Source organism: Coenobita brevimanus, chromosome 11, assembly GCF_032717465.1.
Source record: "Coenobita brevimanus isolate Jiangsu-jjx chromosome 11, ASM3271746v2, whole genome shotgun sequence".
Lineage (NCBI taxonomy): Eukaryota > Metazoa > Arthropoda > Malacostraca > Decapoda > Coenobitidae > Coenobita > Coenobita brevimanus.
This window is the reverse complement of record NC_136964.1, coordinates 7,144,096-7,163,286: the sequence shown is the minus strand read 5'-3', so window position 1 is coordinate 7,163,286 and position 19,191 is coordinate 7,144,096. Positions and strand designations below refer to the sequence as shown.

At 41.3% G+C, this 19,191-nt stretch overlaps 1 non-coding gene across 1 annotated transcript; it reads left to right on the top strand.

The window, feature by feature from the left end:
• The first annotated feature begins 4,286 nt into the window (after positions 1-4,286).
• LOC145412271 (5S ribosomal RNA) lies at positions 4,287-4,405 on the top strand. The gene has a single exon (XR_013899547.1). It is a non-coding gene; the product is annotated as a 5S ribosomal RNA (ribosomal RNA).
• Positions 4,406-19,191: the final 14,786 nt, after the last annotated feature.

Sequence of the window (19,191 nt, the reverse complement as noted above, 5' to 3'; positions counted from 1 at the left end):
GCGTCCCCTGAGTGTTTTCTGTTGTTTTTGGTGTGATTTTTGTTGATTTGGACCGGGCCTTTCCACCGGAAGTCGCTAGTGGCGTTCAACAAAAACTAGCGACTTGCGATAGAAACGAAGGTCAAAATCGATCGAATCACACCAAAAACAACAGGAAACACTAAGGTTGGATGAAAAAATCGGATGAGGGCAACGTGTAAAAATGAGGAGTACGTGTAAAGTTTGGTCTTCCGGGACAAACTTTCAAATGTGAGCGGGTGAGCGGACAGAGCGCGCGCTCGTCTGTGATTGTGATTGGTGGAAGTAAATCGCGTGTAACTCGTTTATTATCAATTTGCGAAAGAAATGTCATAGAAGAAAAGATTCTTAGAATGACCAGTTCTACTAGAAAATGTTAACGAAAAGTCGAAAATCGGATGAGGGCAACGTGTAAAAATTGACCAAAAAGTGTTGGCTGAAAGTGCAGTAATACCAAAATACAACTTCTATTGCTGACTCCACTTTTTAACATTTCATAATTCATAAATGTATCTGGTCTCATTTTGCCATGGTTTAATTTAACACTGTTTTCCAAAGCATTCTCCTCCAATAAGTTTTACGATTACAGTAGTGAGATATATTTAAATGTCTCTGACCTTATATAAGCAAATACTGTACTACTCAGCCAGTACAATACTGAAAAATTAGGTGACAACTAAAACCATTATATATTCAGGTATTATTGCAGTTTTGGACAGTCACACTCTTCACTTAGGCAAGTAAGTTTAGTCAGTGTATCCATTGGGGTAGTTAGGTTTGATCAGTTAGGTTATTTTATAGATCTCTCTGTCTCTACTTAGTTGGGTAAGGTTAGATTAGGTTAACCCTGACTGTCCAAAAATGCTAATTTACCTATATTCATTAAAAAAAAAAAAAAAAAAAAAAAAAAAAATGACATGGAAAACTGAGACAAAACCAGCTGTAAGGGTAATTTCTTAAATTTCCCCAACAATACATTAACTATCCCCTACAATTCATTAGTCTCCATATCCTTCCCCAATACACCATAGTTATAATATTCTCACCAGGACGTATTTAACCAACCAATTGATCACATATCGCAGTACAAAAATGAATACAAAGCAACTGGAAATATACCTAACCACACTGATACCGACTCTCAGGCTACAATACCAGTGTTGTATGGAAGAGATTTTTCGTTATACCATGTTTACCCAGTTTTCTGTAATCACATTAATATGAGATTAGTTGTATTAACTTTATATACAAAAGCACAGCAAATAAATAGCTTATCAAGAAAATCATGGCCCTATACCTTCTCAGGGTGGGTGACACTGCTTCCCCTTTGACTCATGAAATCTCCACAGCCAACGTCATACCCAGCATCTCAGGTCCTCTGGTTGAACATCCTGAACAAATATTGATGGAAATATGCATCCTGATCCCCCGCAGTCACTTAATATGACAGAAAAATATCGTATACTTTTGAAGACGAAGTTACACAACCGTCCATCCTCATTCCAATCTTCGAGGAAACAATGCTGTGTTGCCAAACCTACGATCACTAAATTTCCTCAATTTGCTCTCTACATACACCTACTCCTCAACATCACATCAAAATATCTTACAATATCAAAAACGGTGCTAACTTACTTATCCCATGGCGCTAAATTAGTCGTTAATTGAAAATGACCTCAAGACCACGCAAATATTCACTGACAATTCGTATTAAATGACAGTCTCCAGGCACAAGAGGGACAGTCGTGAACATCATAATGAAAATAACGATGCCATTACATTAATAATACATATACAATGGTCATCAGGATAAACAAACACACAAGAAGTCAATGAAACTATTACTTTTCCCTCGATACCATAAGGGATGTAGGTCGTCCATCTGGCATCACTGTACGGTAACGTCGGGCGCAAATCTTGGTGGGGAGAGTGGGAGACGAATACTTTTAAAAGTTCTCCAATTTATTGTCAAAAAACAGATCCTTGTAGGTCTTGTTTTGATAATATTAAAACAGGGATACAGACATATTTACGATCATTTTTTCTCGTTACTAAAATTTGCTTTACCACATAAGTCAAAGCAAGATTAAATACACTTCATCCTTCCTTCATGATCGTATGTGCTCATTTTTTCACCTGATAACACGGCCGCTCCCACAATTTAAATACTTTGTCAGTGTGTTATTCATACTCCATCATACGATTTTATTCAATTTAGGAAGAACCCTGAGCAGTTAAAGGAGGGGGGAGGGTTTAGGAAGGCAAAAATTTAACCCTAACCGGACGAGTCTCCATAGCTTAATAACATCGTCTATAAATGGGAAGAATATAATTCAAAGTATGTCATCATGCTGGAAGATAAAACTTTTTCTAACCTGAGCTCATGGTCTCTCTCTCACATCAGATTCTTCTCCCTATCTCTCACGAACGCAATCACCAAATTCTTCTCTCTCTCTCTCTCACACACACACATGCAAACACCAAATTCTTATCTTTCTTCCTATCTTCTTTACTCACACACACGCTTCATCTCTCTCTCTCTCTCTCTCTCTCTCTCTCTCATTTTCCATGCTCATTTTTACGTTCTATGTTCATTAATTCTCCGCTTTTCTTTTTGACTCTTTGTCTTTCGTTATTTCCATTCCTTCTCTCTCTCTCTCTCTCTCTCTCTCTCTCTCTCTCTCTCTCTCTGTTATTTTACAGCTACAGCCGATGCAAAACCAAAGTTAAAATACAGTCCAATACAGACGAAGGGATCATCTGTACACACGATATCTGTGAAGCACTAAATAAAAATTTCCGGTAAGTTTTTACACAAGAAAATAATTTTGAGAGATGACATGGAACATGCATGCCCACACATATATATTACCAGATATACAAATATCAGAGAAAGAAGTACAGGAAGAGTTAAGTAAATTAGACAAAGGAAAAGCAAATGGTCCTGATGAAATTTCAGGTTGGGTGCTACATGAATGTGCAAACGAGTTAAGTAGACCAATATATTTAATATTCAACGAATCCATAGGTCAAGGCAGACTACCGAATATTCGGAAGAAAGCAAACTTTGTTCCCTTATTCAAGAAAGAGAATAGACAGAATCCACTTTAACCCCACAGCCCTTCACATTTAAGAGTTTGCAGCAATGGCCACTAAACCCTTCAGCACAATTTTTTTATTATTATTATTTTTGATGCTGTAATTCCAAATGCTTTTATTAAGCTATGCACGGACAAGACAGTGAAGGGTCTAACATCTACACTCTTTTTCAATTTAAGGCCCAAAACTGTCATCTCCATCTTTAATGCAGAGTTATAACAACAGATTAACACTTGAACACGCTAACAGTCATGAAGAAGTGCTACAAAAATGAAGAGCCATAGTACTTTTCCTACTACTAAGCAATCTGAAAAAGGAGACAAGAGGGAAAATTAAAAAAAACCTGGGCCAAGGTAATGTTAACAAGCAATAGCAGCCTTTCAATAAATCTACTAAATGAGTCCCAAGAAATTTAAGGATATAATGCAGTTCACTTTAAACCTAATTCAACATTCATACTTCAAATGACTCATGTGATCTCTTTCTAAAGAGATACAGGTATACCCTAGTTTAACAATGCAACTTGCAAAGTAAAAACACATTGCTAAGTGGAGTATCATATATAGGGATAGATTTACCATATAAAGTATAGAGATGCATTTTTTAGCCTTGGGTTTCCCTCCAACCAAGTCCTAGACCCACCCAATGAGTCAAACAAGTTTCTAGCTCACCTAAACCCCTAAATTGCTTTAAAACAAGGTAAAGTAAAACTAAAAGCAGTTTATATCTCAGCTAAACTCAAAAATTAAATCTGAAAAATGTTAAATGTCTAGAAAAAATAAAACTTAGTAACTATCCCAAACTGACAGTGACTAAAAACATTAACCTAAGCCTAAAAACGGTTTATATCAACCTAAACACAAACCTAAGTCTAAAATATCATCAAAAAATAAAAATAAAAATCTAAACCCATTGCTAAACTGGGGTTTGGCCTGGCGAGATATGGTGATATTTCTACCCCCATCGCTATGCCGGGGGATTCACATATAGGGGTATCTTATGTCACGATGTACCTGAATATTCACTTTCTTTTTTCCAGTTAAGAGTAATGAGAACTGGTAATTTATGATACTGTTTTTACTGACAAAATTGACTGCTAATGGAATATTTTTACTGTGCTTTATTGGTCCAAAGGAAGGCTCCCAAAGCCACTGAATTAAGAATATCTATCTATCGGCCATACCACGTTGAGTACACCGCTTCCCGTCCGATCAGCAAAGTTAAGCAACGTTGGGTCTGGTTAGTACTTGGATGGGTGACCGCCTGGGAACACCTGATGCTGTTGGCATCCCTACGTGTCATGTGGGGTTGGAGGAGGATTAGTGCCCCTCCCTGTAAAACAATTAACTCTAAGCCCTTGGCCACCCTGTCTGGGATACATGGCGTCTGGCAATGAATGAATGAATGAAAATCTATCTATAGCCCGACGCCCTAATCCCACAAAGGGTGGCCGCAGACAAAACGCCTCCAAGTCGCTCTGTCACCCATTTGACTACCCTCCCCCCAAATCACCCCCCCCTCCCTCATATACCTCTCTACTCCATCCCTCCACTTCATCCTCGGTCTACCCCTCCCTCTCCCTCCCTCCACCTCACCTACATACACCCTCTTAGTCAGTCTGTCATTCTCCATTCTCTTCATATGTCCAAACCACCTCAGTGTATTTCTCCTAATCTTCTCAACCACATCCACATCCACCCCACAACGTTCCTTCACTTCTTCATTCGTCAACCTGTCCCTCCACGTCACTCCACGTGCTCCTCTCAAGTAACTCATTTCCACTGCTCTCACTCTTGACTTGTTCCCCTCTTGCAAGGTCCACGCCTCGCTTCCATACGTCAGGATAGGGATCACAATACTATCATGCAGTGACTTCTTAACTTCCATACTCACCTCCCTATTTCTCATCACTGCTTTCAGTGTACAACAACCTTCCTTCCCTGCTGTACCCTTTCACACACTTCATCCCCCAAAGTTCCATCCTTACTCATCACACTACCCAAGTACTTGAATGCACTCACATTCTCCACATCCTCACCATCCAACCTCACTGCACACGTGACTTCATTCCTCTCAAACACCATAACTTTACTCTTGTTTACATTAACTTTCAGCTTCCTCCTCCTACACACTGTTCCAAATTCATTCACCAGATCTTGCAACTCCCATTCATCTTCACTCAACAATACTGTATCATCAGCAAACAGCAACACCGGAATCTTCCAAATCTCACCCTCATTCATTAGAGCCACCCCTACATCCACTGCCCTACCTTGCATCTCCTTTACAACCCCATCCATGTATATATTAAACAGCCATGGAGACATCACACAACCCTGTTTCAGTCCCACATTGAGATCAAAGAACTCACTCAGCTCACCATCCACTCGCACCGTAGCCCTAGCTCCCTCGTACTTACTCTTCACAGCACTCAACAATTTCCCATCCACTCCATTTATTCTTAATACCTTCCACATACCTTGCCTATCTATTATGTCATAAGCTTTCTCCAAGTCCATGAAGGCAGCATACACTTTCCTTCCCTTCTCTAGATACTTCTCCACTAAACACCTTAGAACAAATATCTGATCTACACACCCTTTTCCCTTCCTAAATCCCCCTTGTTCTTCTCCAACTAGCTCCTCTGTCATATGCCTAACCCTATCAATAAGTATTCTACCATATATTTTACCAGTCACACTAAGAAGGCAAATACCCCTATGGTTACCACATACTTCTCTCTCCCCTTTTCCTTTGTATAAAGGAACAATTATACCTGATTTCCAGTCCTCTGGAACCCTTCCCTCTTCCCAAGCCAATCTACACAACTTCCATATCCACTCCACAACATTCTCACCCCCATACCTAAGCATAGCACCACACACTCCATCAATTCCTGGGGCCTTTCCCAACGTAATCTTCTTCATCGCTTCCACTACTTCCGCCCTACTGATCTCTTCCTCCCTCCTCTCATCTCTTCTCCCAGCCATTCCCCAACCACTTACACTCGCACTGCTCTCACTCTCTACATTCAACAAATCCTCAAAGTGCTCTTTCCATCTCCTCAATTTCTCTCTCTTCTTCCCCAACAATCTATTATTCCTATCTTTCACTCCCCTACTATTTCCCCTTCCACACTGCTTCACTTTCTTTACCTCCTTCCAAAACAATTTCTTACTCTCCCTCCATTTCACACTCAGATTCCTCCCAAACTCTTCATCCACTTTCTTCTTACTCTCCTTCACCAGTCTCTTAACCTCCCTTCTCCTGCTCACATATACCTCTCTCTTCTCTCTCTCATCTTCTCCCCTACCTCTACTCGCTAATCATTCACTATATGCCTTCTTCTTTTGTTCCACAGCTCGTTTCACCTCATCATTCCACCATGCTGTCCCTTGCACACCCTTGCATCTCCTCCTCACTCCACAAACCGCCTCACACGCTGCGCCTATCTCTTCCGTGAATATCTTACATACGTCTTCCACCCCTTCCATCTGCTCTAGCTCATACCTTCCCAATCTTTCTTCCACTATGGTCTTATACTCTGTCATTTTCTCACTATCTTGCAATTTCTCCACTCTTCTCACAGGAGCTGCTTCCTCCTGTCTTCCCCTTCGTCTCCTCAACCACTTTCTTTGCAGCTTTACCTTGGCCATCACTAAGTGATGGTCCGAGACTCCATTCCCCCACCCTCTCCACACCCTTGCATCCAACACTTGTCTTCTCATTCATTCATCCATACACACATAGTCTATCATTGCCTTTCGTTCAACAAGTTCACTATCCATCCTCCTCATTGCTCTCCATGTATACCAGTGGATCATCTTATGACGAAAGTAGGTGTTGGCTATTGCCAACCTCTTACCAGCACAGATGTCCACCAAAGCACTACCATTCCCATCTACTTCAGCTGGTACACCCCACTGACCAACCACTCCATCCACTCGTACATTCCCAACTTTACCATTCATGTCTCCAATCAACAGCACTCTCTCGCTCCTCTCAAACTTGTCCATACATGCTTCTACTCTTGCCCAAAACTCATCTTTCACTCCTGCCACTCGATCCTCTGTCGGGGCATACACACATACAATCGCCCACGCTTGTATACCTACTTTCATCCTCACTCATACAATCCTTGCACCCACTGTTCCATACTCTCTTATATTCTCCTTCCACTTCTTGCTTATCATCAGACATACTCCCTCTCTTGCCCTCTCATTCTCATTGACTCCCACACATATACCTAAACCATATTCCCATTCTCTCACCCTTTCACCTTTCCATTTAGTTTCAGTCAATCCACATATATCCACTTTTGCATCCTCAAGCACCTGAACAATCTCTCTCTCTTTCACTTCCTCATTCACTCCTCTCACATTCTACGTTCCCACCCTAAGAATGTCCTTTGTCCGTTCCTTAGTCGTCAACGTACGGTCCATCCGGGTCCGAGGCGCTTTATTCGCTTTTTTAGTTAGTTCTTTTTACGGGGTGGGACACTAACCCACCACCAACCCTTTTAGTCGCCTCGTACGACAAGCAGGGATACTGGGGGAGTATGTGTTACTTTTACCATCAGTAAAGAAGTGGAATGCATGTCCTTGGGTTATAGCAGGCAACTACTGTATCTTGCTGTACATATATCTGTCTAATGTTTCCAGTGGATGTGGACGCTAACTTTAACATTCATAACATTACCCCACATTCATGTGAAAGAATACTCTGAACTAATCCAGTACGGTTTGACCAACATCAAAAGACTTAAAAAATTAATTTGTCATGCTTCAATAGACCAGGTGATTTGGTTTGGTAATATTACAATTACTGTCATGATAAACCTGATGAAACTGAGTTATTAAATAAATCAGTGTTCTGCACTGGTAGCCAACTAGTTTTCCAATGTTATTTCTATAATCATTAATCACAGCTCTAACTCTTCTGGTTCATCTAATAGCTATACCCAATTACTGTGTTACCAGTTAATAACAAAAGAATTATGGAATGTCTTTATGAGAAAATATACTCCTTTCAATATCAATACTGGACAACAAAATTTATGAAAACATACTGCTGTTAAAACTCAGACTCCTAAGGCTAACTCTGCTGACTAGTCAGATTAATGGAACCTCTATTAACACTCAGAATATATTTATATATTTTTTTAAAATAACAACAGAGGAAGAAAAAACAAATGAACAAAAAAATATATATATTCCATACACCACATTACTGGTGTCCTCCATTCATTAAATATCTGTAACAGTCGGACCTGAACAGCTGTAGGTTGAAGCTTGGAGGGCAACAACTCTGGGGAAGCAAGTTCCAAAGAAATGTTTTTAACCCACTGGCCGCAATCAGTATTTGTAGGCCCTACAAAACTGCCTCATAAGCCAGAAAAAATACAAATTCATTAGTCTTATCCCAAACATTAATCATAATTGTTTTCAACATCCTTGGCACCCCTGGTTTCTTAGAATTTACTAAAACAGTCTCATGTTAGTGGACATAAGAAGCCAAGCAAACAAGTCAAAGCAAAACAGGTACTGTAAAGAGCATTATATGACAAAGCTCCCTGTACAGGTAATAAAGTCTGGTAATGAGGGCTTCAGCTGAGTGACCATTTACAGCCACATCACCTACAATGCAGCAATGTGACTGGCAACAGGCTGGGCATTATGAAAAATCACATTACGAGAAACAAAGCCACTAGAAAAATTTGGTTGGCACCTTCCCTAATGTGTCCTAATGATCTAAGCCTGCCATAACCTTCCCCAAATTAGCCTTGTAAACACCAAACATTCAGAAGGATGCCTGACAACACATTGGTAAATAAAAGAAACAAGAAATGTGTAGCACTTAAGCTGAACTGTGCCGGTGGATGGGTTTACTGTGAGGAAGGGAGGAGGAGGTGCACACTGGGCTTCTGAGCAGTCAGGAGATGCGAATGCAATGGCCACAAATGCCACTTTTAACCTACGTCATGTATTATACACGTTCCATGCAGTTAGGCTTAACATTCCGAACCTGACCAACAACTACCGGTATACCCCAACATATGATACCTCTACATGCGATACCCCGGATTAGTGATCGGGATAGAAATTCCTCCATACCCTGCCTAACGATGGCCAAACCCCGGTTTAACGATGGGTTTTGATTTTCATTTGCTGATTTTGATTATATTTTAGACCAATATTGTGTTTTTAAGTTGATTTATAAACTAGTTTTAGACACAGATCAGTGTTTTAGCCATAGGTGAGGTGAAGAGTCATTTTGGGGTACAGTTTACTAAGCCTGATTTCTTCCAGACTTACATTTCATGCTTTTCAGAGTACATTTGTTGGTTTTAATGAGTTATTTACAGGTGTTAGGCTTAGGTTAGCATCTTTTACAGTTGTTAGGCCATTTAAATTGGCTTGAAACATGTTTTTGGATTCATTTGGGTGGGTTTAGGACTTGGTTGAGGGGAAAGCCAAGGCTCAAAAATGCATCCCGATACTTTACATGTTAAATCTACCCCGATATACAATAGCCCACCAAACAATGGATTTTTACTTAACCAACTGCATCGTTAAACCAGGATATACCTGTATGTGCACTACCGGTATATACAAATTACGTTTATGGATATGCACATTATGGGGTGGCCGAGTGTAATTCAATAAAACTATTGTAAAAATGGTACCCAATCCCTTGTGATCACAGACAACTAATGCCGACTCTGGGAGTTATTGCCAGAAGAATGAAGTGTGGCTTCATTCTTGGTAGCTACCCAATCAATTCTCTTACAAGGAAACTAAGTCATAAGTAGTCAAAGTTCTAGATAAAATTCTCAGTTTTACAAATCTTACACACCAGATTTTATTTTTAAATCTCAGTTTTGAGTCCCTTGTTGTTTACATGGTACCTGAAGCCCCCACACATGACTTCTTAAATGGACTCCCGTGGGAGATGTATGCTGTTGATTTGGTGCTGATTGCAGAGAATGAAATGGAGGTGGAGGAAAGATTTGGGAAGTGGAGAGATGGTATGGGGCACAAGGGTTTAAGAGCAAATACAGATAAAACAAAAGTGATGATATCTAGGGTTGGTGGCAGTACTGTCAAAGAAGATGGAGAGTGGTCATGTGCAATTTGCTGCAGAGGCATGGGAAGTAATTCCACTTTGTGCAGTGTCTGTGATAAGTGGGTGCACAAGAGATGCAGTGGTATTAGAGGTAGACTGCAAGATAACGCTGATTTTATGTGTGCGGCGTGCCAGGGAGGGCAGGTGGAGATCATCAGGCATCAAAGGATTGAACTTGCTGGAGAATGTCTTTGAGTGTGTAGAAGAGCTTTGTTATTTGGGAGACATCTTATGTGCCGGAGGTGGGGCTGGAGCTAGCTCTATGGCAAGGGGAAGAAGTGGTTGGAAGAAGTTCAAGGAGCTGTTGCCTCCCCTGACATTGAGAGGACTCTCCCTATGTGCTAAGGGGTCTTTGTGTGTGGCATGTGTTAGGGCTGTGATGTTGTGTGGTGGTGGTGGTGGGACTCGGGCAGTAAGGGAAGAGGATATTTGTAGGCTCAAACGTACAGAAATGACAATGATTAGGTGGATGTGCAGTGCGTCCCTGCGTGCAAGGCCTGGGGGGCCCCGGGTTTACGATGGAAGAGTTGAGAGATACGATGGGACTGGAGTGTATTGGTGCTGCGATATGGAAAGGTACATTGAGATGGTTTGGGCATAAGGAGGGGAGAGAGGATGATAATTGGGTGCAGAAAGTAAGATGCGTTAATATTGGCGATGGGGTTGCAAGGGACAGACCGAGAAAGACATGGGACAAGGTCATTAAGTGTGACCTCAGGGTTAAGGGACTGAACAGGGAGGCTGCCAGAGATCGAGCAGTATGGAGAGCTGCCATTAGGTGACCAAGGCCGGCACATGCACGTTGAAGCCTTCAAAACGAAACAAAAAAGCTTCCGGCAACTGTTGGGAAGGAAGTAAATGGAATGGGCACTTGGTTAAGTTTCCTGTATTAAAAACAACTACTATACTGTCATCCTCAAAACTGTATTGGGCTTACTTATGAGGAAGCATGGAGGCGTGATTATGCATGTACGAAAGTATGTACAATTATTTCAGATATAAATAATAGATGTAATAATATTCAGTTGATTCATTCAGTAATACATGAACAGTAGCAGCTACCCAACCCTTTGTCTGCGACATTACAGTAAATATATTATCAGTTATGCTTTCACAGTTCATATGTGCTACAAAACTCTTTGTGAATATGGGATGACAATGATATGATACTTCCATAAAACTGTAAAAGATTGTCTGGTTTTTCAATAAACCACAGAGTATATACTGGTATACTGTTTTCAAAATACGGTACTTTTCAGAGGTCAGTAAAATTAAATCTTTCTAAGACCCGTCTCAACATATTTTTCAAAGACCAAATTAGCATAGTTTACTGGAGTGTAAATATAACATCTTTATTATCTTTATGCATTTATGAAAAGGATAAAAAGTTCCTATTTTCCGAGGATTTGAAAAGCCAACACATTGAATTTTTGTGCTGTGTATTAAGCCAGGCAAATATACCCCTTCAAAAGGGTGGAAGTCGCATCCAAAGTTACATGAAAATGTTGGTAATGTCACTCAGACACATTTTTCTCAAAACTATAATAATGCACAATCAATCTTGTCACAGGAAATGCCTCATTATATGGAATGGCAGCATTACACACAACAGATTACAACGTTAAGAGGGATGGCAACATGGCACACGAAGTACGACACTGCTTTACACACATAATGTATTTTCTGTACAAAAGATGCCAAAGCTACATGAGCAGGATGCCATGATTAGGTCTGACATATGCCAAGCTATGGACCGAACACGCTAAGTCAAAGTATAGCTTTCTCAATTAGGCTAGGGTCTATCTACCTATCTATTGCCAGACGCCTTAATCCCGTAAGTGGTGGCCACAAATAAGTCGCCTCCATGTCACCCTGTCCCCCGCCATTTCACTCCCCTGCTCCCAGCTCACACCCCCCTCTCTCATCTACCTCTCCACTCCACCCTCCATCTCATCCTCAGCCTCCCCCTCCCTCCACCTCACTCACATACACTCTCCTCGTCAGTCTCTCACTCTCCATCCTCTCCACAAGGCAAAACCACTTCAATGTGTTTCTCTTAACGCTTCCTATCACATCCACATCCACACCACAACGCTAAGGTCCACCAGTTTTTATCTTTGCTGTCTAACACACATGCTCACTATACTGACAAGGAATGCAGCTACATCTTACTATTCTTTTGGGGATACAGTGTATACTGACATACGGTAATTTTAAAATTCAAAACAGTACAGCACTGTTCAAACTTCATTCAAATTTTAATTTTTCTTCATTTTATGTCACAGTAGGCATAAAGCTTTGCTTGCATTTGATATTTTTGGACAAACTGCAAGAAAGCTCCCATTAACAAATGATGAAAATTTTATAACAAAGTATATTTCATGATTGTAGTCATTTATGAGAAAAAGATTCTGCGGAAATATTTATGTTACAAAAGATTTTACGATTCATTAATGACACCTAAATTCTGTGAAAACATTGTTACTAAAGAGCACAGAATTAGGTTTACTGACATCAGCCGTGGCATCCTACAGACAGCATTGGGTTGATATGGACCCAAAACTCATTTATAGTAGGAATGAACAATTACTGATGAATTAACTCTAGAATCGAATCAACCTGAAAGTCTGACAAGACAGGTAACCACTTGGTACGGATGCCATCTAAAACAGGTGGTTGTCTAGCCCCTTAACCGCGGGGCGTCACTTTTGTGATGCTCGGCCACAATGGATCATACCGCGGGGCGTCACTTTTGTGATTCTGTGTTATTTTGAATTATCCCGGGCTCTCAAGTGGTGGCTTGTATCATCTATCAGTACTGCCAATGTCCAACACTAGTCAGCACTCCAAATCTCATCTGTACTCCCATCCATTGTTGACAATTTAGCGATTTTACCCCCTTCGTGACTCCCCTCCCTACCTGCCCTCCATTACCCTGTCCTCTCACCTCCCACGCCGGGCTGCGCTACGCAAATTTCCCCCGGATTTTTCCACAGATTTCATCCATTGAAATAAGCCCTATGCCCTATACTTATACAAAATAATATATACCCCCCCAAAAAAACAGGTAAGTGATAGTGTTATACACCAGGAATTGGCTAATTATCACCTGACAACACCTCACGTGTATTCATTCGCTACATTACCACGGTAATTTCCCCTTTGAATTATGCCTTGTAATCGATGTCTGTAATAAAAATATATATCAGAAAGGAAGGGAGACGCCTAAGTGACATTTACATTCATCTGGAACTACCTATTTCTTTATGTATTGCCGAGATTTTCTACCAGTAATTTATTAGCATGTAAGTTAGCAGCAGTCAGCCTAAGTGTCATTGTCAACCCTTCCCTTCTCAGATAAGCCGCGGCATTTAGTTCCTTGTCCTCCGCTGTAGTGAAACAACGTCACACTCGCGCCCCGCCATTCCTGCCGTTTCTGCGCCCATTGCAAAGGGCCCCGTGACCTCTACCCCTAAGAAAAGTAGTGAGGGAAGCAGGAAGGCCTTAGTGACTCTGCAGTGGCACGTGCACTGGCAGAATTGTCCATGGTGATGATGGACGGTGATTTTGACGATTCGGGTGAATCGTGTGATGAGCCGGGTGAGGTTATCGTGCCAGAAACTGCTACAACGTGTGCTTCAGTGTCGGAATTAGTGTCTAGCTCCAAGGGAAAGGAGTCTTTAGTGCAGCAAGGACAGGAATTTGGGAAGGGAGTGAAAAGGCGGCGTGTTAGCCCCAGAACAATGCCCCCACGTGACCCAGCCCGCCATGAGTCACGAGTGCATTCACCTCCCCGTTCCCCAAGCCCCACTTCACTCATTTCTTCATCATCGTAGGCAGAGTTATCTCCGGAGTCTTCGTCGTCCGAGTCACCACCAGCATCAACAGCGAAGGCAGGCCGTAGAGGTAGAGGTAAATCAAGGAGAGTGAAAAGTAGTGTAGCTAGTAGGGTAAGGGCTGCTAGTGCTGTACGGCAACCTAGGGTCAGTGCGAGTGACCTTGACCGAAATAAATCTGCCTCACAGCCAACCTCCACCACCACCACCACCACCACCCGCCCTACACCGCCACGACAGGGAATCCTGGACGCCTTCACGTGGACGGAAGGGTCATATTTTGTGCCAGAAAATTTATTATTTGATGAGAGCTCCTCAGGAGTTCAGCCTGCCTTCACTACTGACAAAAATGCTGAGTGCGTGGACTACCTTTTGGCCTTCCTAGATGACGAAGTCATGCAGCACATATGTAATGAGACCAACAGGTATGAATCACAATGTGCTGCAAGTGGTACAGGTGCAGCCAAGATGCAACAGTGGTCCATGCTGGGAGTGCAGGAGCTGTCTGTGTTCTTTGCCCTCATGCTTCTCATGCCACACTCCAAGAAGCATGAGTTGGAAGAATACTGGTCCATGGACCCCTTACTACCCTCACCCACCTTCAATAAGTACATGGCCAGAGATCGCTTCCGGAACATCATGGGAAACCTGCACTTTGCCGACAACGATGTACCTTCCCAAACCGACCCACTCTGGAAGATCCGGGAGATTCTGAGCAGAATGAAGGATAAGTTTATGTCATTCTTCCACCCCTTTCAGAAGGTTGTCATTGACAAATCCTTGGTTTTGTTCAGAGGATATCTTCGGTTTGTTCAGTACATTCCAAGCAAACGCCATCGCTTTGGAATTTAAGTTCTTTGTACTGTGCGACTGTAAGACGGGGTACATCCTTGACTTCATCATATATTCAGCCAGCACTGTCGATCTGGATAAAACACACCCCCTTGGCTTCTCAGGCTGTGTAGTGAAAGTGCTCCTAGAAAAGTATTTTGGTGGGAATCATGTGCTGTATACAGACAACTACTATACAGCACCGAAACTTGCCAAATACCTTTCTGAGCACAGCATTGGCTCCTGTGGCACTGTGAAAAGTAATCGTGCCCACTTCCCCAAAGTCCCAGAGGCAGGAACCTTGCAGCGAGGAGACGTGCACCTACGCAAGTCTGAGAAGATGCTGGCAATACGGTGGCATGACAAGAGGGTCGTGCACATGCTCACCACCGTACATAAGGGGGAGATGAGAGACAGTGAGAAGGTCGACCGTAGGACAGGCGAACCTGTGATGAAACCTGATGCTGTGTTGGACTATAATATCAACATGCGGCTGGTGGACAAGTCTGACATGATGATTGGTGAGATTGACTGCCTCAGGAAGAATACTAGGTGGTACAGGAAAGTTTTTCTGCATCTCATAGATATGACAATGCTGAACGCCTTCATCCTGTACAAGATGAAGGTCAAGCCACCCAAGTCCTTCTCCCTGAGGTTGCTCACCAGGACTTGTGTCCAGCAGCTGCTGGAAAGATATGGTAGGGTGACAGCAGCAACTCCAAGGCGCCATCCAGTAACACTTCCCGACCGACTTGAGCAGAGGGCGTATATGGATCGGCACAGACTTGATCTTATGCCTGCCACAGGGAAAAGGAAGGCTGCGATTCGCAGATGTCAGGTATGTGCACATACCACCCGCCGCACACCTGAGCACAAACGCACCTCTTGGCAGTGCGCTGAGTGCCAGGTTCCCCTCTGTGTTACCCGCTTCTTCGATTAACAGCCAGAAGCAGTTCTAACAGTGCAAGTGTGAAAGCAGAATAATTTGGAAATAATGTGTAAATAGCAGCTGAAAGCAACTGATGTTCAGTACATATAACTGAACAGTGTATTATAGTTTTATCTTACTGAAAGTGACAGTGAATAACACAGTGTAAGTAAAATAGAAGGGTAAATATTGAAAATAGAATAGAAAATGTAAACAGTAATGTAAGTAATTAGTAATATAAGAATATGAGTACAAATAATTTACGTTATAACAGTGAAAGTGAATTCGTGGCTCTCTACGTATTTTACTGAATGAAAAATTGAATGACTTCAGTGACAATAAACTAGTACGACTGAAGGAAACTTAAGAAGAAAGACTCCAGGTATATATAAGTGTGATATAGTAATAGAAATATAAAGTGTGAGGGGTTTTATGAATAATAAATAACAGAGTGCCTAGAGCGAACTAGCGCAAGTGCGACGATCAGACGCGCTCGTAATTTCCATTGCTTTTTTTTTTTTTTGAGTATGGATCCCAAACTACTTGAAAATCATAGAATAGTGTTTACAGTGTCTATATCTGGCTGTGGTAATCATATTACGGGTTGTCGGGAAGTGTAAAGTGGAGACTTCGTTACCCTACTTCAGAGGTCTCCACAAGTCCTACGGTAACCGACAAAGGCTCAACAAACATTCCAGGAGAAAGCTAAGCATATGTAATTTTAATATTCTAGGACTAATAACTGATTTTTGGCAAATATTTTTTGAGAGTCTGTCGGAGCCCAAATAACCCCGCGGGACACGCAAAACATTGGTAAACATGCCCGCGGTGTAGGGGCTAGTTGATGTCTTCTAAATTACACATTTATGTAACTTTATGATGCTAATGCAACGATAATTACGTTATACCTTACGGGCGGGTGGGATGTTAACGAGGGACTAATCAGACAGAGGAAATTTGTATAATGGATTAAAAAATACATATACACTCAAACCTTGATTTAAGGGACCTCCATTTAAGGGATATTGGATTTAAAGGACTCCATATTCTACCTGACAAATGGACAGGACAACGCAGAAAGTCAGCTGCTTGAAACATTAATGTTTCTTTATAGAGTACCTGTAAAATAATATTCATAATCATAAAAATAAGTAAGATAAGTGAAACAATCACTGGATTTCATAATAAGATTGTTTTTATATGTGGTAAAACAAGGGACACTTTCAAGTAAGGGACAAGTTGATTCCCCACTTAGTCCCTTAAATCGAGGTTTGAGCATACAGTACATCAAAATTTGCATTAGAGTACATCACTTGTGGGAAAAACAGGGATAGGTTAACTGACCCTGCACACATCACCGAATATGGGTCTAAACTGCCCATTCCCGTATCACTGGCTTCTCTCATAGCAGATGCTCCTTTAACAGGAACCGCTGGTACTGGGGAAAAAAATCTATCTATCACCAGCCATCTTAATCCCGTAAGGGGTGGCCACAAATAAATCGCCTCCATGTCCCCCTGGGAGCTCTCCAAAAGTTTCAACCTATTTTTAACAGTGGGCATAAAAAATTACTCTGCCCTTGCTACTTATCAATAGTAAGCATAAAACATACTGCTCATTTGCTAAGCTTCACAACAAACCACGTACAGTTACAGCCAGAAATATCGCTCCACATTTTACTTGAACATTTATGAAACCCTTACAGAATATTCTGACACATTTGATGGGTTCCTAAGATAACAATACCCAGTTTCGAAATTCTTTGTTCACTCTGTCCATATTTATTGTAATGAAGTGGATCAATTTTCATGACAGTGAGTGTACCATATGTCCTGTGTATCTATCTATAGCCCGACGCCCTAATCCCGCAAAGGGTGGCCGCAGACAAAACGCCTCCAAGTCGTTCTGTCACCCACCACTTGACTACCCTCCTCCCAACTCACCCCCCCATCCCTCATATACCTCTCAACTCCATCCCTCCTGTGTATCATACAGGTAATATCTGCCGTTTCAGACAACACCTCTTTGGAAGACAGAATCCTACCCTAACCTAACCTAATCAAATATTAACTAACCTAACCTTGAACTCTTACCTTAACATGTCAAGGTTAGTAGTAGCTCCTGAATAAAAAAGAAATTGGCAGTGATCTGAAAGTGCAATAATAACATACTCTTCAATCTTCTATATCATCAATTTTGATTTACGGAAAGCTGACTCGCTTTTTAACATTTCATAATTTTTAAATACCTCTGGTCACATTTTCCTTTAATTTCACACTTACTGATTTTCAAAGTATTCCCCTCTGATGAGTTCTTAGATTACAGCACAGTAGTGAGGTATGTTCAAATTATCTTCATAAACAAACTGCGTGAGGCATATTTTCTACTTGAGAAATAGAAGAAAAAAAAATCTTAACTTTGATATTAATTCAGTGTCTATCCTTTTATAACTTCATAAATTTTAGACCAAGCACACCCTAGACATGACAAGGCAACTATATCAATAACATGATGAAGAATTTAGGCAAAAATCCACAAATTGCCGAAAAATTACTTAGGCAGTTTGTTTATGAGGTTACTGAAATGTCTCTGACCTTACATACGCAAATACTGTACTAACCAACCCACAAAATACTGTATAATTAGGTGGCAACTAAAACCATCATACATTCGGATATTACTGCAGTTTGGGACAGTCACGCTCATCATTTAGGCAAGTTAGGTTATTTGTTGGGGTAGTTAGGTTTGATCAGTTAGGTTAGTTTATAGACCTCTCTCTCTCTCCCTCCATCTAATTAGGTTAAATTAGATAAGGTTAGATTACGTTAGAAGTACAATCAGAATAACCTTGACTGACCAAAAATGCAAATTTGCTTACATTCGTTTTACGATTACAAAACCAAAAAAAATTCTCAACAATGACATGGAAAACTGAGAAAAACCCTGCAACAAAACTGGCTGTACTGGTCACACAACACATTAGTGGCTCCATATCCTTCCCCAATACACCATAGTCATAATATCCTTACCGGTACGTATTTAACCTACCAATGATCAGATACTACAGTACAAAAATGAATAAGAAACTACTAGAAACAGGCCTGACCACAGATACGAAAAAAACTACGGTACCAATGTTGGATGGAATAGATTTCTGGTTACACAGTGTTTACCTTGATCTCTGTAAATCACATTAATAAAAGATTAATTACATTTACTTTACAGGCAAAGGCAAAACAAAGACATAGCCTATTACGAAAATCACGGCCCTAACCTACTCACGGTGGGCGACACTGCTTCCCCTTCACTCATACCAAATCTCCACAGCCAACGTCATACCCAACATCTCAGGTC